We start from the raw sequence: 22,648 nt of genomic DNA, 5'->3' as shown, positions 1-22,648 counted from the left end.
ATTAAAGGAGACGCTGTGAGAAAGGAAATGGTCTTATCACCGTGTACATTTTTTTCTTTTTTTGAACAAAAAGTGTCCTTCCAGGCCTGACCAAGGTTAGGTGTCATTTAATTCAGACAGACAGGTACCACAAGACTTGGAAAGGCCCTATCACCCTATCCAAACTTCACCTTGCTACTTACCGGCATGCTCTGCTGAGATTTTCTCTCTTTAGAGACCTGCACAACAGCAGAAGACATTCAAAATCATGTGTCACTAAATTCCCACCCTCCACAGCTTGTCATGGGCATATCTCCAGTCTCAAATCACATCCATGTGAGAAAGATAGGGGAGAAGCCTGAGACAGAATCACAGCAACGTCTCCCTTAAGTACAAGCAGGTTAAACCCCACAAAGCTGGTCTTTTGATTCACAAGGACATGCACAGCACCAATGATCCAGTCTATCTTGGGGGACAGTCTTACAGGTGAGAAGCTGAAAGGACCAAGTGCACCAACAAAGAATGCTTCCTGTGGGTTAAATGTTGAACTAGATGATTTACAGCTCTTTTCCAACCTAAATGAGTCCATGTACAAAACTGATTTGCAAAAGAAGATGAAGAATAAACTATTTCTCCAAGTATGATGCTTGGGCTGGAATAAATATAAGAGAATAAATCTGTGATTTTGGTTTCAACAGTTCTGTCCTTCCTCCCTGTCATGGTTTTGACTGGGACAGAGTTGAGTTTCTTTGTAGAGGCTCACACAAAGCTGTGTTTTAGTTTTTTTTAACAAAAATAGTGGTGATAACATACTGATGTTTTTAGTTGTTGAAGAACAGTGTTTTCCAGAGCCAAGAAATTTTTTGCTTCTCATGCTGCCCAGCCAGCAAGGAGGCTGGGGGTGCACCAGGAGCTGGGAGGGGACACAGCCAGGACAGGAGACTGACCAAGGGGATGTCCCACACCATATGGCACATGCTGAGCATGACAGTAAAGAAGAAAGGAAGTAAAGAAGGAGGAAGGGGGGACGTTTGGAGTGATGGTATTATGCATGATGAGCCCTGCTTTCCTGGATGTGGCTGAACACCTGCTTGTCAATGGGAAGTAGCAAATGAATTCCTTGTTTTGCTTTGCTTGTGCATTCTGCTATTGCTTTATGTAGTGAGCTGTCTTTATCTCAATCCATGAGTTCTCACACTTTAATCTCTCTGATTCTCTCCCCCACCCCACCTGGAGAGAGTGCATGTGTGGCTGGGTGGCACTTAGCTGCCTGACGGGGCTAAACCACAACACTCCCCTGTGCTCATCTTGTATTTCTTGGAATAGCACACTCAAACTGCAAGCCTAGAAGATGGGAAAGTTGGATCCAGTTACAAATGTTGGAAAAACATGGGTTTAGTACTTCTACTAGGCACCATATTTTAGATCTTTATGTCTCAAATAGGTTATACAGATTTTTTTAAGTTTAATTTTATATTAGTTAATAAAAGTGACTTTTCTTCACTATGAGGATGGTGAAGAACGGGATTAGGTTGCTCAGAGAACCTGTGGATGCCCCATTCCCAGAGGTGTTCAAGGCCAGGTTGGGGCATTGGGCAGCCTGGTCTAGTGGGAGGGGTGTCTGCCCATGGCAGGGGTTTGGAATTAAGTGGTCTATAAAGTGCTTTCCAACCCAAACCATTCCATGCTTCTATGATTCTGTGTTGATTAGGTCAAGCTTGTAATCCTTTCTCCCGAGTGTGTGTGTACTTGGTAAATTTTATTCAAGTACGAAGTGTATAAAGTAAGGGTCAAGAGGAGGGTTAACAGTAGCCATAACAAAAGGCAATGAAATCTAGTACTGTCCTAAAGTTTCCTTTCTGGGGTTGACCATGTTTTCTTAGTCACCACTAACTCTCTCCTCACAGTTCTGCCCCATATGAATGTCTCTGAGCTGAGGAACACTGGAACTATTCACCCAGGGAACCATTCCTTACTGTGCAGTCTGCAGCACTGCACTTCTTATCCCTTCTTAGTCTCAACAGTGCTTGATCACACAGACTGGGAGATCCTCAAATAATGTTCTCTGTCTGTGAAAGGCTTTGTCTTGAGGGCTAGATTCTATTAGTTTGTTTTTATTGAGGATTTCAGTTGGTAAGCAATATGAGGAAAATAACATTCCCCACCAGCTAACATCACACCTGATGCTTTGATGTCTGGTGTTAGGTAAGTTCACATGAGGGTGAAGTAAGACAGAAACAGATCATAAAAAAATTAGCTTTTCCTCTGTCTTATGTAGCTTTGTAAACCAGGAAGAATTTCAACAATTTTAAGGTGTTTGCATTTACACTGATAATAGTAAAAGAAAGCTAAATGTTTAGCTGACAAAATAGTATTGTCTTTTCTATGAAATTTCAGGGTAACCCATAAATGGCTCTTTATAAGCATCATACTGAGAATTGTAAAGAGGCATGTTCCACTTTGCTAGATCACCTTTCTGCAAAAAAACAAACAGGTAATAACTGTAAAGACTGAATCAGTTATTAGTTTTATTACTGAGCAAAGTCCTTGCCTCAAAGTCAATGGAAATCTTGCAGTAAAAGTCTAAAGAACTAACAATTTTTACTTTTTCCATGAAAATTTAAGGCTAATGATTTCACCACTTTTTTTTTTTTACTTTTTTTTTTTTTTTTTTTTGGCAGATGCAGACAGCACTTGAATATTAAAAGCTGCTCTGTGATCTCCCAAAAGCCATTCTACCATCATTGCAAGACTGTGCCTTATTTCATGTTTCATGCTAATTTAATTTTTTTCAGGGGACTGCTAAAACTATGCCCTATGTAAAGCACACAGTAAAAGCCTGCCTAGGGTAAAATAGATATTCCCAGCAGGATGAACACCTCTTTGAATGAACTGCCTTTGCAGCTAAATAGAAGTCTTATGTTTTTCCTCTAACCAGCCTGTCTCTTGTGCACTGATGTGCTCTGCAGAATTCAGCCTTTCATAATCAAAGCTCTGTGCTACACTGCCGGTATAGTTGGTACCTACTCTCCATTTTGCAGCTCTGACAAATACAAATTTACATAATAGTCTTTCATTTCTATAAAACATCATCCTTCATGATGCATACAGTTTCAGTTTTCACAACAGAGCAAAAACTTCTCTTTCCACTCTCCTAGTATTTTCAGCTTTCATTATACAAAAAATTCTACCTGCATAAGTATAATTTTTGCTACCTAGAGAGTGATGAGAGATTTTCTTCATATGCATTAAATGACCACTGAAACTCAGCCGGGAACTAAAAAAGAAGGAAACATATATTCCTGTTTTCAGTTACATGTAAAAGCCCCGGAATGACATCTACCACTGCCGAAATGTAGCAAACTTGGGCCTAGGACTTCCAGTCTGTTCCCCTACATGTTGCAGCATTGTTGTCACCAGTTGGTACCTGTCCTCATTTCATATAAAACTTTCTGTCCTCCTGTACCTCATTCTTGCTTCCGGTCTTCAAAATTTAGGTATCTGATAATCAAATTTCCAAGTACTAATAAAATTTTTATATTTTCATAAAATAAAATTAAAAAGTTTCAAAATGCAGAGCTCTTGACCTTAATAAACCCAGTGCCTAGCATATTTCAGGTACTTTAATAAATATTTAATACTTTACAGTAAATTGCTAATAAATCTATTTTTTATCCGAAATGCAGCTTGCAAAACTCAATCCCTCACACAGACAACTTAGCACCTAAGAAACATGGCACCCATTACAATAACCTGACTAGTCAAAAAATTAGCCTATATTGTTAATTTTAGAAGTGTGTGTGAACAGAACTACTGGGAGGCTCAATCCAGACCCTGTTCATTCCAACACAAGTTCCCTGACCTCCATGCTGGTTGTGGCCTCTTTACCTGCCAGGAATCATACAGGAATTCACATGGATTTATCTGTGTGTCTGGATTACTTAGTATATATGTTGAAAATGTGCATTTCCCTGACAGGGGACAGAGATCACAACCCCTATTTTCAATAACACATTTTGATTAATAAAGTTATTGTTAGTAGAATTAAGTTGTGACTTATTACAGCAGATAACTACACACAAGGCATTCCCTTCACACAGCTCACTCCTTTGCACACCATGCACTAACTTGCAGTTTCTGGCTGGAGCAGCAGCTGAGAGGCCAACCCCAGCTGTCACCTCACAAGCAGAGGATTGTACTCTCAGTGGGTTCCAGGCAGGTGCTCGGAGAGCGTGACAAGGGGTCCCTTGTTCCTGCTACTGTATATATTTACCTGTGGTCCCTGTCTGCAGATATCAGCTACCACAGCCTCAGATGTGGTATGAGTCACGCTGCCCGCTGTTGATCCTGTTGTTTGCTGGTGGCCTTTGACAGATTTGGCTGACTCTGATGCTAATTTATCAATGTTTGTAGGTTTGATAGCACTGCTAGCCTCTGGACCTTATCAGTTTTGGGGAGGCTTTCAGACATGACTTCTCAGCATATACTTTTTCCCTCTTTCACTTGCTGTCTTCTGGTGCCCGTTTCCACCCCACATCCATTAAATGCTTGCAGAACCCACTCCCTTAGAAGGAGCCTTTACAACACGCACACACACACACAGGAGTTTTTGGCACTTCTGCAGAAAAGCAGAGCTATGAGGCTGGATCATGTGAGCTGTCCTGCCATTTGCAGTAGATCAAGCAGAGCCAACCAAAAGGTGACCTACCAAAATTAGAGTAAAAGCTACAAATTGAATTGTTCACAGTGCATATGGATCTTTTTTCTTAGGGAAACAATTAACTATAATGGTAAAACAAAGGTAATGTTGCTCAAGTGCTTTTTTATTAACTGTAGTGAATTGTCTCCCAGCATCTGATAGCTCACCCCCTTCCCTTGTCATCAACTTTTATTCAAATAAAGCCATCCACTGAATAATCTGTGTGAATATTCTTGATCTGGAGCCTATGTACAAGTAGTTTCTTACATGTGTTTTGTATAAGAAATAATCTTACTTCTGCTCTTTAGCCAAAAATCGTGTAATTTTGGAATAAAATTCTTGCTGAGACGGGGGTACTGACTTGCCACTAGATGGCAGAGAGAGTCCCCACCTTTAATCTCACTTCGGTAGCAAAAAAAAAAAAAAAAAAAAAAAAAGAACACAGAAGCCCTTTAAAAGCGCCGAAAAGGTCTGTCCCTGTCTTCTCCCCACTACATCATGGATGGGCTTCTTACAACAGGTAGATGATAACTGGGCCAGGGCTAGGTGAAGTGCCCGTAGCCAGGTTTTACGTGCACAGTTTAACACAGATTGAGCACTGTGTTTGGGGAGAGGTGAGGGAGGAGATGCTCTCAGCCTGAACTGTGAAAAATAAATGGTGATGCCAGAAGACTGGGGCAAAGTGAGTGCAGACATCTGCTTCGCTAGCCACACAGTGAAACCAGTGTCAACAGCATGTGCCTCTTGCTGTCTTTGTCAGCAGCTCAGCTTCTCAGGGAGATGAGCCCTTCCCATGGCGCAGCACTGCACCAGTTCTTTGGTCAGAGGCAAAACTTATTGGGTTGAGTGAGGCTCCCTGCTTTCCTGACCGCTTAGGTTGGCCTAGGCACAAACTAGTTTAACATCTGATACAGGATGAGGACGACATTTTCATCCAAATTCATGAATTTACAAATTAATTTCCATGAACCATACAGACACAGACTTTGTACAAATGGCCAAAGATTGAGATAACTCCTGCACCCCAGGCTCTACCCCACATATTTTAACAATGTTGGCATTTAAATTCATTAGCTTGATACTCTGCCAGCTGGCTACCACCTATTTGACTTTAATGGAATTAGAAAGACATGAAGCAACTTTACAGCCTTAAAGGAAGCCGTGACTAGTGACCCTATCTTTTAGCATCTACTGTCCTGTTTATCACTGCCCTTCCCAGCTTTGCACACTCTGTTCGGCCATCACAACTGAGCTGAGCTTGTAGCTAGGAAAATTACCTTACACTTAAATACAAAATGTTTTCTGTCCTGCTCAGTTCTGATCCAGGGAAGTAGATTAACTCATTTGGTAGTAAAAGTCTTCTTCCAAGTGAAATTTTCATCTCTGCTTTTCTACCTGAACCAGCCCTGCAAAGCTCCCACCAGTTCCTTGCTAGTATCCCCCCAGAGAGTCTCACCAGGCCTACTCCCACTGCTCTGTCTCTCTTCAATAAGCAGACAATTAACTTCTAGCTTCTCAAACTGCAGCAGAAGATTATGTAAGAGATCTCCTCTGAGAAATGACCTTTTTACCTCTGTTTTGATGCTGGAACAATTTCATGCATGTATTTTATGTTCCAACAAAAACATAAATTCTGGATGGCTGAGAGAGTCACAACTTCCCCCTGAACTTCTCCCTGCTGTAATAGTGCTACATAAACAAAAAGAGAAATGAATGACAGAGAGTCTGCTTGACAAGATCCTTTGGAAGAATAAAGATGGTTAATTAAAACAAAGATGAATGTGATGATGTTTTCTAGACCTGAGAGAAGAATGGCATCTTAGGAATTGTTGGAGGGGTGTCAGATCCTCAGGATAATATTGGCATGTAGAAAGGAGTCAGAAAGGCTTAGAGACAAATAAATGTACATTAAACCAAAAAGAACAATGTTCTTCCTGGTTCTGGCATTTGTTTTCTTGGGCATTACTCATCAAAGGGAGGGAAGTATTTGCTGAGTATGTAGAAGAATTTAGTGGGTCTGAGGTGCTGATTCCTCAAGCCCAGACACTTAGCATGCTCAATCCAGGAAAAGCAAAGAAACGCTCCGTTTCAGCGTACTTAACTCTCAGAATACTTTAACAATCAGCAGCGACATCCTTCAGAAGACAGCCTGCACAATCCCATCAATTGCACGAGGAGAGGCAGTGACAAATCCACTTGGAAAGCATCAAAGTGTGTGGACAGTCCCTGCACATTTTGAAGGAGATAGTTCTTTCAGATCCAGTTGTTGCTCAGTTAGACAGCTCACAGAAACAGCTCTGCATTTCCCCCATGCAGAATATTAGGGTACTAAGCAAAGTACAGAAAGATTCAGGACCTTGCACTGACACAGTTTTTGCTATTTATTCTGCACAGAGATCTCATACAAAACTCTCTGCCCTCGGGGTGATGCAGTAATATGAGTTCATTCACATGAACTCATTCATGATCTGAGCTGGCAAAAAAAAAGGCAGTTCAATTGTTCAAAAACAGTATTAAAAAGTATTAAAAAGATAGGAAAAAAACTCACATAGTTGATTTTATGACCATTGTTTGCACAGTTTTCTAGAGATGGCCTAGTTACATGAAATACAAATAGCCAAATATTTTATATGACAGTAGAATTCCCTTGTTCACTGACAGCTGTGCAGTGACATTGATCAAGTCCCTCTTCATGACAAAATAAACCAGATATTGCCCTCATCCATGCAGAAATAGCAAACTGGAAATTGTGGATTTTTTCTGCAAACTGAAAATCAAACTAATTCAGCAGGAGCAGTTTGTTACACTCCATCCAATAAGCATATTATAGATCTTAAAAGAAGGAGGATTCACTTTTCTATTCATACATATCATTTATTTACTAAGTCTTTGCAATCCCTCAGAATCTGATGAAGCACAGGTTGGATAAACGGACTGTGAGGTAGACTGCAAACTTGCTGAACTGTCAGACTCAAAAGGTTGTGATCTTTGTCACAAAGTCCAGCTGGAGGCCAATCACTAATGGTGCACACCAGGGGTGATACTGGGGCCAATATTATTTAACATCTTAATTAATTGTCTAGACAATGGGATAGAGCACACTCTTAGCAATTTTGCAGCTGATACAAAATTGGGAGGAATGGCTGACACACCAGATGGTTGTGTTGCCATCCAGAAGGACCCTGAAAGTCTGAAGAAGTAGGCCAACAGGTGTACTCAATCCTGCACCTAGGGTGGAATAACCCCATACACCTGTACAGGCTGCAGGCTGACCAGCTGGAAAGCAGCCCTGAAGAAAAGGACATAGGGATTCTGGTTGAACATGAGCCAGCAATGAGCCCTTGTGGCAAAGAAGGCCAAGGGTCTCCTGTGCTGGATGAGGGACAGTACTGTCAGTGGTTTGAGAGAGGTGATCCCTCTGTTTTGCTCAGTACTGGTGAAATCCTACCTGGAGTGATGCGTCCAGCACTGGGCTCCCCAAAATGAAGGATGTAAACAAATTGGAGCAAGCTCGTTGAAGAGCCACAAAGATGATTAAAGGACTGAAGCTCTCTGTCATACAAGGAGAAGGTGAGAGAGGTAGAGTTGTTTACCCTGGAGAAAAGGCAGCTCAGGGGGTATCTTATTAATGTGTACAAATCCCTGATGGCAGAAAGTAAAGAAGATGGAGCTAGATTCTTCCTAGGGGCATCCAGTGACATGTCAAGAAGCAGTGGGAACAAACTGAGATACAGGAAATTACATTTAAGTATAAGAACAAACTTTTTCAGAGTGACTGTCCAAATATTGGAATAGTTTTTCTGGAGAGGTTTTGCAGATAATCCTTGGAGACTATTCAAAAATGTGACTGGACATGGCCTTGAATAACCTGCTTTAGTTTTGAACGGACTTGGGACTATATGATCTCCGGGGGCTCCTCAACATTTCTGTGATTCTGTGAGCCTATTCTGAACTTTAGCTCAAGATTTATTACTTTTAGTAGGCAGCAATCTCCATGATGTGGATTGAGGAGATGATACATAGGAGGTACTTCCTAGAACACACTATTTCATCATAACTTTATTCAATGGCCACGTATTGTTCTCTAGAGTTGTGTATTCTGGCTGATGCACGTAAGCATTCAGCAGTGTCTGAGATCCAACTTTCTGAGCAATCACAATCGCATACTCCCCAACTAGCAAGTCAGGAAATATCCATGTAATGTTGATATCTAGCATAGTTCATGTCAATTCTGAACTCACCGCACCCTCAAAGGTTATTTGGAATGTTCAGGACATGCTGAAGTGCTTCACAGTAGTGAGACACGATCTTTGTTTCAGACTTCTGCGGCTTCTTGTGGGTTGGATGTATCTCATGTATACCTGGAACCAGAGCTTTTGGTTCCATTTTTTCCAAATGATTTCATATATGGTTCACACATACCTGAATCATCCTGTAAAATGATTCTGTAGGAGTGTGCAGTTAACAAGGGCAACCAGACCTGATTTAAAAGCACACAACTGTTCAGAAACAAAGCATCAAAGTAAAGGAATTGCAGCTGATGTTTATTTGTGGATCAAGTCCCAACTAGACTGAAGAATGAATATCCATCTTTGAAGCATTCTGAAGGTGTACTCCCCTAGGACAACCCAGTTAGCTACATCCTTCCTTGACCTGCTTAAGTAGCAGTGTATTTGTATTTACGAAAATGTATTTATGAAAAACTGCTGAAAACAGTAGATGTTACCTTCTTCATCCCAATCAAAATTTTCCTGGTGTAGTATTGCTTCATAAAACCAAAATCCTAGAAAGATTTTATTTAAAGATGCACAAATGTGAGATCTCATAGAATTTTAAATAATTTACAGTTGTTACACTGTTATGAAATTTTATTTTTATAGTACTGCTTATAAACATAAAAACATGATTCTGTTTCACCAGTGTGACTCAAGAAATTAGTGTTATGTTGTGAGCCCAGGAATTGAGGGTTTCTCAAAAGTCTTAGTATGCACAAAGAATCAACAACACCCAGCAACATAACTGTGTCACAGGAAAAACAAAGCTAAATGAAAACTGCAAGTGCAAAGCTTTTGGCAGGAGGTTTGCACAGCAGAGGGAGCAGCTGCCCTGAGTCACTTTTTTTCTTTTCATCATACTTTCTTCCCCCAACCCCCTTCTCTTGAGGAGGGGGAGTGAGAGAGCAGTTGTGGTGGAGTTTAGCTGCCCAGCAGGGTAAAACCACCACAGGAACAGTGAGAGCTGTGGGAAGCAGCACTATAATTTGCTATAAAAACAGTATCTTCAGAGAGTCCATAGTTTATGATAACATTTAGGGTTATGGTTTTTAGTTCCTAAGATTGTTTGTAGAAAGTGTTTTGAAAGATTCTCTTGAGAATAAGACATGAGAGATAAAAGGTGAACAAAACGTATGACTTAAAAAAGTAAAGAATCCTTGCTCAGAATGGAACCCAATAAGAGCTACTCAGTCATCTGTGAAAGAAGTAACTACATGATTTATGATTAAAAGCAACACCTGGATTACTTTCAATAAACAAGACCACTTAATCTGCAATAAATTGCCAGAACTCCAGAACAGCAACATATAAGAACCAGATTTATCATAACCACATCATACGAAAGCAACCTCCACTTTTTAGAGACCAAGGAATTGATAGATGTTGTCTGCAGCATCAACTTTCTTTAAAGAGTCACTTTTCAAGACGGAGGGCATCAGTGTCCTCAGCAAAGTGAGTGAGAATGCCTCCAAGTGTGGCTGTTACCTCTATCTGCCTTGCAGCTGGCCACGCACTTGCAGTGGGTATCCTGGTGCATGCATCAAGGGTACTGACTACCAAGAAGTAAAACAGGACTCCATACACTCAGCTCTGAGACAGGCAACAACCACCTATTTGAACAAAAGTACAAATTGGCCATCACTGTAACCCAAATGACCAGAAACATACAACTGGTGAGGCTCCGGCCCTTTGTAACAGCTGGTCTCAGTCCAAGAATAAGCTAGGCATCCATAGGGATGGCTGTGAATTGGCCAGTTTCCATCCACAAACACAGAAAACTGCTGCAGTTCAACCCACAAGTGTTCTTGGAATCTGCTCACTACAGCTTTAGAAGAGGTCAAATAGAAGGTGCTCCAACAAAATATTTATGCTGCAATCACTCTGGCTGCTTTACTTGGGCAGCTAACTCTGTGTTGTGACAGACAGCTGGGACATACAGACAGTGAGAGTCTGATCTGTATCCACATTTAAGCACTCGTGTTTCATGCAGGCACATGAACTATACAACAGGAATTTAGGGGATATAGCAGCTGCATTACGAGGAGAGATTTCTCTCCTTTATTTGGAGACGTGCAGGCTGTGGGGGATATAAGTGAGAATTACAAAATCTTGAAGGTGGTGGAGAAAGAACAGAACTGTTACTCACCAAACTTTGTAATATTAGAAGTAGGGGCACTCTCTCAAACTATGTGCAAGATAGCTAAAGCAGACAAAGTAAATAACTTTTCTTTATGAACAGAGCAAGTAATGAATTTGTGGAATGTGCTGTCACACAAGATTGAGCAGAACAATAATATCAGCAGGCTTGACGAAAAGAGCAGACTGTACAAAGAGGATTAATTTATGGGCAACAGCTTCAAAACAGGTACGGAAACAGGCACATGTGTACCTCATTATTACCCTAAATCCAATGACTGTGGATGTTAGGGAAGAATGAGGGGAATGCACAACAGGAAGCGTTCAGGATCATGTCTTAGCCCCAAATACAATTGCCTGCTGTTACTGTCAGAGGTAGATATACTAGCCTAGATGTGCCATAGGTTTGGCACAGTAAGGCGCTTGTAACAATTTTATGCTTGAAGCCATGGCTGGGGTAAAGTCATTGACACCACAGGCCTAAGAGCCCTGCCTCCCTGTAGGAAAAGCAGCTAGTCTAGCAATCAAAATTACAGCAACCTGTAATTGCTGTCATACCACATAACATACTTGAAAATATGTGTAGAAGTTCAAAGGTGATAGCACAAATTTTGGAGGTCTGTTGCCCATTGGAGTACGGAAGCTAAATTCAGAATGGTTTCTGTTATATCCCTCTAGCTGCAACTACTGCACTGCTGGAAAAAAAAAAAAAAAAATCCTTTGTTTTGTTTTCCTCTATATGCAGTTCCTGTCCATAACACTCCCTGATGCAAATGAACTGTGTTTTGGGTTTTTTTTGTGCCTGTTGTAGTAGGGACTTCTCCACAAAACTCGCATCCAAATAAGCTTGCCTTATAACTTCATAAAAATGGCACTTAACAATGACTTAGCAATGAAGAGCTTGTCCCTTTCTCACAGTATGAGAACACAGATCTTTAAGAGAAAATTCTTTCATTTGCTAGTATTCCAACACATGCTGACTTCCTCTGAGCACAACAAAGCTCACCTGCTTCCTTCCTTCTCCATTCAGACCCCACAGCTGTGACAGACACGTTACTGAAACACACAGCACCTGCGCCACACATCCTCTTACCTCTCCATTTCTGCAGCCCTGAAGAACTGAAAGGAAACAAAGCTGGGCAGCAGCCGTCTGGATGTATCCAAGGCCCCACCAAAGACTCATGAGACCTGACAAAGTTACTGCTCCTTCTAGGTGTTAAATATCTCTTTTTCCAGAATTCTTCACAGCTACATGTGCATTTATATGCTATGCATCCCCAAAGCCTTCTGGAGTACAGGATTTGCTGTATTACTTTAACTACTGACCCAACTGCAATGGCCAGTGCTCTACAAATAGAAGAAAAATTGACACAACAAACTTAACCAACTTTGTACTGTAATGGATGGGCAGGGGGATTGCTTGTGACTCCCTGGGAAGAAAGGTAAGAGAGAGAGAGACTCCATCTTATCACAGTGGAGCCCGCTCATTTCTCAACTCTAAGGGAAATGTCTGTTTCCATTGTTCCTGAAGACAGTCAGGCCAGTGAGAACACACATTTTTGGTTACCTAGATCTAGAAAATATGTCCATACACTAGCTCATTTCTTGGCATTCCAAATTTAACCTGAAATCATAGTGTTGTATAACACAAGAAGCCAAGCACTGCCAAGCAGCAGTAGAAATTTCATCTAGCTCATGCTTCAATGGGAACCGGACAGATGGAATTTGTCTGTTAAGTAGTTGGTAGCGGGATTAGTTACATTGGTCTGATAGCCTAGAAACTGAGTCCACAGAAATTAAAACAGGAAAGAACCTATTAAAACTACACATTTTCTCTACCTGGCATGATGTGGGCATAACCCACTGTACCATTAGACAGAACACATTTGACAAGGTTGCTGAGCTAGCAGAGAACAGGGCTGGGTGACAAAAGTCCTGTCCTACACTAGAATCCTTCCCAGTGTAAGATTCTGGAGCAGTATCAACTCTTCTAACACCAAGAGCAATAAACAAGAAACTTAGGTCCTCAGCAGAAGAAAATAGTTGATCTTTGCCAAGATCAGTTTCTTTTCAAATAATTTTTCCTCACAACTGAGCAATTCATAAGATGACCTTCTTCCAACCCCTAAGTAAAATCATACAGCCATATGATCCTAAAGTCGTTCTGGCTGTGGGAAATGGATAGCTATATAAAAATATTCCAAAGAAGAAACAAACTGTGAAACAGAAAATAAAAACAGGATGTCATTTGAACACGTTGAGAATAGCCAGCCTTTGGCATCAGACATCAAACTCACTCCTTGGCATCAATCATCAAATTTATGTCTAAACTGATGTATAAATTTCAGTTTTTATAAATTCTACATGAATCATACGTCAATTATTAGGAATAGCTTTATTTTTAATTTTCCCGAGGGAAAAAAAAAAAAAAGTTACGCACATTTTCATTACTAAACCACTAGATGTCACTCTTCCCATTTTTTCTCATGTCCACACCATCTGTAACATTTCTATTCCCAAAAAACTGCTAAATAATCACGATAGTGATTAGAAATGATCAAATATGGCACAAAGCCTACACAAACACAGCCTCTTTGTAAGCCTGAAGAAAAAAATCTAGAGGGCAAATACTCATGGGTCAAGGTGTTTTGGAGCTGAGATTCAGCACCACCTCCAGTTGGAGAGAGTGAAAAGTATAATATCCATAATTATAAACACAGATTTATTAACCATTCAGTGAATTTTGAGTTCCAACACTAACAAAATTAACAACCTGGGCAGAAAGCAACACCTCTTGAGCCTTTGCAGGCTCAATGCTCATACCCCCCGTATATAGGTATTAGGCCCTGCAGTATATTACTTATACAATATTCCCTCAGTAAATTTATCTTTTTAGCCCATAGCCAAAAAGTGGCTTCCCTCTAATACAGCTCAGTGTGACAACATCGAGGAACTAGTGCTCTTTGCACTACCCCTTAACTCCCATGTAAACCCCATCCTACCTCAGAAATTTGCAGCCACAAATTCTCTCCTCTGCAGGAATATAGATGTCACTGGGTAGCATAAAGCACATTCAACAGGGTACCTACAAAAGATACAATACATTAGTTAATGTATAAGTATCATTGCCAAGAGAGTAACAATTTTCAGCAAACCAAGGTAATAATGAAGAGCTGCGCTGTACATTTATTTAAGGATAGGACTGGGTTTGTTGTAGTTTGGCTGGGACTCTCTTCAAACTATTTTTATGTTGTTTTCAGGTCCTCCTTTGGCATCCTAATGTGCCAGCTTTCCTCTAAGGAAGGAGATATATACTGCAAAGAAGGAATGAAGAAAAACTGATCCATTGGTAAAATATAAGCAGAGCTATTATTCTGGATGGCTTTCATGTTGGGAAGTGCATTTTCTTTTCCTAAGGGCCTATATATTTCTGGGAACTAAACTGGAGAAAATTGAGTTTGCTCTGAACTCAAGTGAAGTGCAAACTAAGACACCAGAGCAGTCCCTCTGGTCCTTTTCTTATGCTATGACTCAAGAGTTTGCAGAGGTTCTGTTTGAAGAAGGAAATGATGCGACTCCTACAACACTTTTCAAAGACTTTTTAACTCTTTGAATGGGGATCATCAGGAACACACTGCAAGCAGTATCCACTCACATTCCAGTTCCCTCACATTTCCCATGCTTGTCAAGGTGGGAGAGAATGTTGCTGACTTACTCTACAATGAATGTCTAATACATTGTCCAAATCTGTGCTTCCACTCTGCAGACAGCACCAAGAAATAACTCCATCTTCACATTCTTGTCAGTAAGTTTGGCGTAATAGGGCCGTGAATAAATTAGTAACAGTGTGGAGAAAAAAAAAAATAAATAAATAATAATAAAGAAGCACATCAGGAGCCAGGAGATTAACACTGACAAGAAGAATGTACCATTTATTAATAAAGTAAACCTAGTTTTTGAATGAAACATTTTACTAATATTCTTCTAATAAAATCCTCAGTGTAGAGCAATTCCTTTCAATTTATGACATAATAGTGCAAATCAATGTATTGCTGCTCTAACTTCAATAAAGGAAAGATGGAAATCTGGTCCATCAAAATTTAATTTGCATTTCCAGCAGTAAAAACAAACTAAGCACTTCCTTAGCATAACTAATCCCATTCCAAGTAATTCTCTCCAGTCCCCAAGATTCATCTCGTTATAGGAATTAACCCACTTTCCAAAAAATATTGCAGAGAAGACTTTCCAGAGGGACAAAATTTTCATTCCCTTGCCACTTATGTTGCCTAGAAACAAAAGACTGCTGGTTTGTGGCCCCATCAAATCTCTGCTCTGCCAAAATCTTCCTGTGTGATCTTGGCCAAGTCACTCAGGACAAGTTTACACCTCACAGCAGAGAGTGCAGCCAAGTTCATTCCCAAATCAGGAATGCACATGGCATGGCACTGCTCTACCAACACGGGCCAGAGCTGGCACTGGTGCATTCAAATATCACTGCGTGGAGGTGGTTCTGAACCAGTCAGCTGGCTTACTCCACCGCGCGAACTGTTGGAGGTCAATGATCACACAGACAGCTCAGGTGGCTTTTCATCTTCAGTAAAAGCACGTGCTCAGGTTCTCTATCTCTTTTCTCCATTTGCAGAATGGGAAGAATAGTACTCTCGTGTTTTGCAAAGATGCTGTAGGTGTATCATCAAGAAAACAGGTGAAGCATGGAGACAGCACAGTACCAGAGAGGAGGAGAACAGAATGCAACACAGATCTCTGAAGCCCCTGGAGCACTTCAAAGTTTCTTTGGTGCAGTAACTTTATCCTGGGCTTCAGGAAACAAAGAATCTATTACTCCTGAACCACACAGATAAAACTGGGAACGATGAGGATCAAGCTGTGAACAGCAAACTGCTTAGGACCAATTTTACTGAGAAAATAATTAGAATTAATCAAAAAATTCTTGAGAAAACACCCCTGTTCTTGCTAAACACCAGTTTATTGAAATTGGTTGAAGAAAAACAAATTTCTGCTAAGAAAGGTTAGTTGGGTTCAGGGAGGATTTTCTGATCAAACCGAAAGGGAGAGATGCCAGTTCCAGAATGTCCTGACAATCTGTAGGGTCAAAGATAGGAGAGACTGAAGTTCAAATTGCATGCACACTGGGACTTGGCACAGGGAATTGAACCTAAGGTTCCACATAAGCTCCTGAGCTACTGCACCTGTGGCTAGCTTGGGAGAAGTGTCTTTTATGTATATAGTTGAATGCTCGTTTTCACCCATAGAAGAAAGCCTGGCATTGCAGTCCAAGGTCACTACACCTACTTGAATGTGAGAAATGTATGCTCAAATCTCTATTCCACATGAAGCACTGGTGGAATTTGAATGTTGTTCCTCCAACAAACCAAATACATAGCCTGAATGTTCATGCATTTGTTATTCTGGTTCTAGTTAAACCTTCCAGAGGTGTCTGTTTTTGGTACCGGTGCAGAACAGGAAAAAGGGTCTTACGGGAGTAGCCCATTTCCTCCCCACCTCTAGAGAAAATATCAGATAGAGAGAAAAGATAATAAGAATTTTATGATAAAAGAACCTTCTAGTTTTTTTTCTAAAAGCTCACCAGAGAAGGTAATGAACTTTAGAATCAGGTATACTTATTTCCAATTTATGCTACCCAGGTGTTCGGATTTTGTTTTTGATGTGTTTGGGGTTTTTTGTTTGTTTGTTTTGGGTGTGTTTGTTTGTTTTTTATGTAGTGTATCTTCAGACTCTAACTTTGCTATGTCTGTTTAGCACTCCTATAGAACAAGAAAGCTCTATTAACTGTCTTGGGACTCCTAAATCTGGAGTTTGCCACTCATCTTCAGAAAACAAAGCCTTTTTCCTTCCCAGCTAGGTAGAACACTTAATACCTGTTATCTATTCAATTTCCTTTCACAGAAATTTGATGTAAAACCATTTCAATCTATGGTCTTTCTCCGAAGGAAACAGCTGAACTTCAGAAAGCATCTACTCTTACCATTCTTGCACCAGGCCCCCAGGTATCAAGGTGCTTTTTCTGTTCCTTCTCCGGATTAACTAATCTTCAGATGCCACTTCTGCACACAACTCAAAACTCTAGCTTTTGGTCTCACACCCTGCCTCTAAGCTGGGGTGGCACAGAAGCAAGACGTTTGTCCCAACCCTGAAATGCCACAGCCAAGCCCTGTCTAAGTCCCTTTCATCAACAGGGTTATTACTAAGGACAAACGAGAAACTCCAAATAAAACAAACCCATTGTAAAGTTGTGATCACCATGTACAGTCTTTGCCTCGTCCCAGTGAGTCCTATCCTTCCAGCCTTCTTGCGTCCTGCTGTCTAGATCCCTACATGCAGGAAGATGTGTGGCTGGTGTATTATTCACCGTGTGACGGATGGGATGAGGGGTGCCATGTGACAACGTGCTGGGTTATGTGACATGGCAAGGTCGGTCAGTTGTGCTATAGCTCAACAGGCCGATGATAAAGGAAGATAAATGCACAAGTTTCACAAGTATTTGCTGACATTTCAGTAGTTGTTTGGATCCATGCCTCTTTCCTCTTAGATCTGACCTACATAGGGAAAGTACTCAGTATAACTGCACCTGAACAGGAAAACATGTGCAGTCACTGTATTGGCCACTGATGACGTCATTCTTAGCTGCCCACAAAACAAGGGCTGTTCTGGCACTGTTATGCCAGTCAATTGCCCAGACAGACTAAAGGTTACATTGGCCTTGCAATCAAATAACAGAACCTTTGCTGTTATCTGTAGAGATCTTCCTGAATAGACCTGCAGCAAAAGCAGAATTAGGGGCAAAGGTAGAATTCCTGCTACGAGCAAAGATCTGCTGCAACATATGTATAATACTTGGCAGTACACTGACCTCACAAGGGTTTCCTGCACACCAGACAATTTCATTGCACTAGATAAAGACAATTTGTATAATCAGGCTCGAGGCTCAAGTACAGTTGTGAGCTGGAGAAACCTAAACACAGATAAAGGAAACAACACACAAACATAAACCACCACTTAAAACATGACTTGCAAATCTCTATCTTTAACTGAAAGTAGCTTCAAAAAAAAAAATCAAACAAAAGAGGTAGTTTGCATAATCTGTAAAAACAATATTAGTAAGAAAATTTCCATTAAACCACTCTGCTCTGATGTTCCAGTCTGATATACACCATTTCTCTCATTTAAGTGCACTAACTGGAAGCCATGAGGCTGTTTGTATGAACAAGGGTCAGAGTTTAGCTTACTTTACCACCAAGAGAGCCCTTCAAATCAGCAAAAGCCCTCCCCCTCTTCAGTGAACAATACATTAGGCCATTGATTTTCAGTCAGAGAAGAAAGGGCCATAAAGGCATTTTACCAGGTCACACAGGTCCTTCTCCCTCCTCCCAAAAGCAGGATCAACTCTAACTAAACCATTCCTGACTGAAAGCTGATGAACAGTGCTTGAAACTTTTCAGTGATACGGACTCCATATACTGCTTAGACCGCTCGTTCCAGTTTTCCCTTGTCCTTGTGGAAAGTTTTTCTAATTTCTAACCCTCCCATTACATTTTAAACTTACATCCCTTCTTGTTCTGTGTATCATGGAAGTGCAGAATACACCTATTTTCAGTGGCCTTTTCTGTACCTAAAGACTGCAACCTCCCAGCCTTCTCTTCCCATAAATTAAACAGTCAGCTCCCCCCTTTATTCCACATGACAAACTGAGAGTCACATAAATACATTCACAGAAGATTGCATACAAATAATACCATACCTTACGTAATTATTTTGCTTAGAAAATCTGCAACTAAGAAGCTGCAGAGGTTTCCTCCCCACCCCTTCACGGAGCACAGCGCTCTGCAAAGCCCTCACATCCCTCGCAGCCCACCAAACCCCAGCTGGCCAAACCTCGCTTCCTGCCCTCCGGCCCCTCACTTCCTCTCACAGCTGCCACCAGAGTCAAGCCTGAATCTCCAGGAATGCCCCACAGTTTTCCTGTGGGCGCAAGGGGAGCTGTGGTACCTCGGAGCACAGTTCGCGGGAGAAGAAGCCTCACCTAGTATGCTGCAGGCTGCCTGGTGTCATATGGAGGCTCTGGGTGACTCAGGCCAGTGGAGAAATCTGCTCAAACAAACTTACAGGTGCCTCTGAAACAAGCATTCTGAACACACACGCAAATAAACAGAATATTTCTTAAAAAAAACACCGAAGGAAATTGAATGTTTTCTGATAACAGCTTTAGAGCCACATCAACTGCAGGAAATAGGTTAAGAGAGATGCTGATTTGTCACAAGAGGCTGTTCACTGAACTCTTGAGGCATGTAGAAAAGGGAACCCACTCTGAAGGTTTCAAAAAAGGAACTGAGCAGCACAGAGAAGTTCAAATCACAAAGAGGCCAAGACAGCACAACCCCTGTCCATGTTACAAGCAACACAGTGCTACATGAAAGGCTCCAGTTCACGCTAAGAAACTGCATATGCTAATTAAACCATGGAAACAGTGACCTAAAATTGCCACCAAGAACTAGAAATTTCTGGTAGGTGTTTTAATTGCTGTTATGCAAGTTCATGGCGACACTGCTTAAATAACAGCCTGATGCTGTTGAATATTTAAAATAAGAAAATAAATAAGTGACAGCATACACAGAAATGATTGGCAGAAATCATTTCATCATCAAAAGATGAAATATTAATCAAAATGTAAAAGACATTACAAAACAGAAAGCATTATCAGTCACTACTGTTCATGTTTACAGAAACAAATTTTGGAGCTCTTTTAACAAAGATGAAAATCCCAAATTGCCTGTAACAGCAAAGGCAAGATTTTTTTTTGCTCTCTACACTACTTGAAGACATTCATCACATATTTTGTATCTCCTGAACAATCTTATTCAAAGAAGTTCTGACTTGATTTCAAGCCTTTCTCTATCAATGTTTTTTATTCTTTCACTAATAGCAAGTCTTAAACTCCCTGTCGTAGTAAAACTTCACCCTTTCAAACCTTCCTCAGTTGTGATTCACAGAGAGTGCCTGCACAGCCTTACCCTACAGAGGCTAGACAAAAGAAAGCTCTATATAATTATTATTAAAGAAAATTGAACCATCTTCATAAAGTCATGGAATGGTCTGGATGGGACCTTAAAGATCATCCAGTTCCAACCCCCACCTCCCATCAGACCAGGTTGCCCAAAGCCCCATCCAGCCTGGCCTTGAGCACCTCCAGGGATGGGGCATCCACAGCTTCTCAGGGCAATCTGTTCCAGCATCTCACAATCCTCCAAGTAAAGAATTTCTTCCTAACATCCAATCTAAATCTACCCTTTTTCAGTTTAAAGCCATTACTCCTTGTCCTACCATTCCACTCCCTGACAGAGTCCCTCCCCAGCTTTCCTGTAGGCCCTCTTTAAGTACTGGAAGGCTGCAATGAGGTCTCCCTGGAGCCCTCTCTTCTCCAGGCTGAACAAAGCCAACTTCCTCAGCCTCTTTTTATAGGAGAGGTGCTCCAGCCCCTTGATCATCCTCACGGCTCTCCTCTAGACTCATTCTGACAGGGCAATGTCCTTCTGGTGCTGGGGGCCCAGAGCTGAAGGCAGTGCTCTTGGTGGCTTCTCATGACAGCTGAGTAGAGGGGGGAGAATCACCTCCCCCTTCCAGTATCTGGTTGTCACAGCCACAGTAATCTGCTGCCAGCAACGAGAGGCAGCGTTTGCCATCCATTACACAGCCTGTGCCACAGGTAACAACATTCACAGACAAGGAAATGCCAGCTGCAGAGACAAGGCGGAGACATCTCTGTCTCTGCTGCCACCCCACGCACGGTCAGTCCACGCTGCAGGGACCAGCTCGCTCAGCACAGCTGGGCTCTGTTTGCTCTGTTCTTTCCCAACTAAACAAAACATTGTGCTGTGTTATTACCTTAAAATACTGATCTCCTGCTGTCGCAACGTTATTTAAGTGATGGCCAGAAGGGAGGGACGCTGCCTAATAATTAACTCAGACAAACTGAAACAAAGAATCCCCTGATCAGCCTTATTTTGAGGCTTGCTGGAGATTATCAGCTACATTTCCTCTGAGTGTGCATTTCAAGGCATTAAAGATACATGGATAGTATTTCACTTCTATTATAGCACATCATTTTAATTCTTAGAAAATAATAATTCTTAATGGGCCACAAATGCTAACTAATCTTAAAAATATATATATCTCTGGATGCAAGTCAGGGTTATTAGTGTTTCCCTCTGACAGAGGGAAAAGCTGAAGCACAGAAGGCAATGAGAATGACCAACCATGAATTAGTGACAGAGTTCAAAACTGAAGCCAACATCCTTGCTTCTATGGCAGCTATACTTAAATTTAAGCCGGGGGAGGCAATCCAGCTCCAACAGAAGCATTTAAAAGCTTTGCATTGTCCTTTCCCTGGTGCTGTCACTGCAACTACACCTGCCACTCCATGAAAAAAAACGGTGCTGTCCCCCAGTATGGCACTAAGCCGCCATCTCATGCTGGGCACACTTCTGGTCCTGTGTTTGGAGGAGCTAGGGGAGGAAGGGATCGTGGAACGGGCATGGTGAACTGGTTGGACCAAACATGTCTGCTCAGGGGCTATAGTGGCTGCTGCCACAGGCTCTGCTGCCTCTTAGTATAAGGAGTCAACTTCCACCAGTCTCCACTTGCACACAGGTAAGAGGCAAAGACAACTGTAACACTAGAAATCTTACAGAAATGATTGATCAGCACTGCTCAAAGTCCCCACACAATAGAAAATCCTCACTCAGAGAAGAAGTATGGGTTAAGTATTATGGAAGTCAGTATAGGTTGCGTGAAGCACTACTAGTAGCCTGTTTTGGAGGCTAGGGAAAGGAAGAAAAAGGGGCATGCATTTAGCTTAATTTTCCTGAGAGAAAACTCACTTTTTGGCAATTTGGGCGATGTTGAGTTCAAAACAGATGCTGCATTCAAGTATTGTGCCCTCAGAAATAATCTCATGCGAACATCTGCCCACAGAACATTACAGGAAAAGTGGCATTTCACTCTGAAATCCTCTGGCAGTCTCCATAAAGGTTATTCCCAGTTCTCAGGACTGCAGATCCCACAGCAACCATCCCCAGGATGTGTTTCCTTCATCCCCTACCCTGCTGCCAAACAACAGCCCTTTGTGTGGCTTGCTAAAGGCGAACATTTCAGGATGCCCTTTAGCAGGTTCCTCAACAGCTGACACGTTGCTGGGTATGTGCTTCTTTCACTTGGCGTTCAAGTTACAAAACACCTTTATGCTGGAGCTCCCATAAACGCATTAATGACATGCGGGACGTTCATATGACACGGGCGGGGAGGAAACACGGCCAGCAGCCCTGCCCATGCCCATGGGGTCTGTAAGAGGACAGCGTGCTGCTGGCAGCATGCGGGATGCGGAGGGGCTCCCAGATCCGCATTTTGCTGAGCCCACTCTGAGCTATATTTTGCCATACCGCGGGAGGGCTGCAAGCAGGCTGTGAAACCAGACCAAAACACCTGTTTTTTTCTTTTTGCTTGCTCCATCGCCGCCCGTTATCTC

General features: G+C 41.6%; 1 long non-coding RNA gene across 1 annotated transcript in view; it reads right to left on the bottom strand.

Moving 5' to 3' along the window:
- Window positions 1-19,315, bottom strand: part of LOC311437510 — a 99,206-nt gene extending 79,891 nt beyond the window's left edge. Inside the window, exon 1 of the long non-coding RNA XR_014693527.1 lies at window positions 19,151-19,315. This is a non-coding gene — a long non-coding RNA (uncharacterized lncRNA). The remainder of the gene's footprint in view (window positions 1-19,150) is intronic.
- Between the last annotated feature and the right edge of the window lie 3,333 nt (window positions 19,316-22,648).

Source organism: Aythya ferina (assembly GCF_964211825.1).
Source record: "Aythya ferina genome assembly, chromosome: 5".
Classification (NCBI taxonomy): Eukaryota; Metazoa; Chordata; class Aves; order Anseriformes; family Anatidae; genus Aythya; species Aythya ferina.
This window is presented reverse-complemented; position numbering and strand designations above follow the sequence as displayed.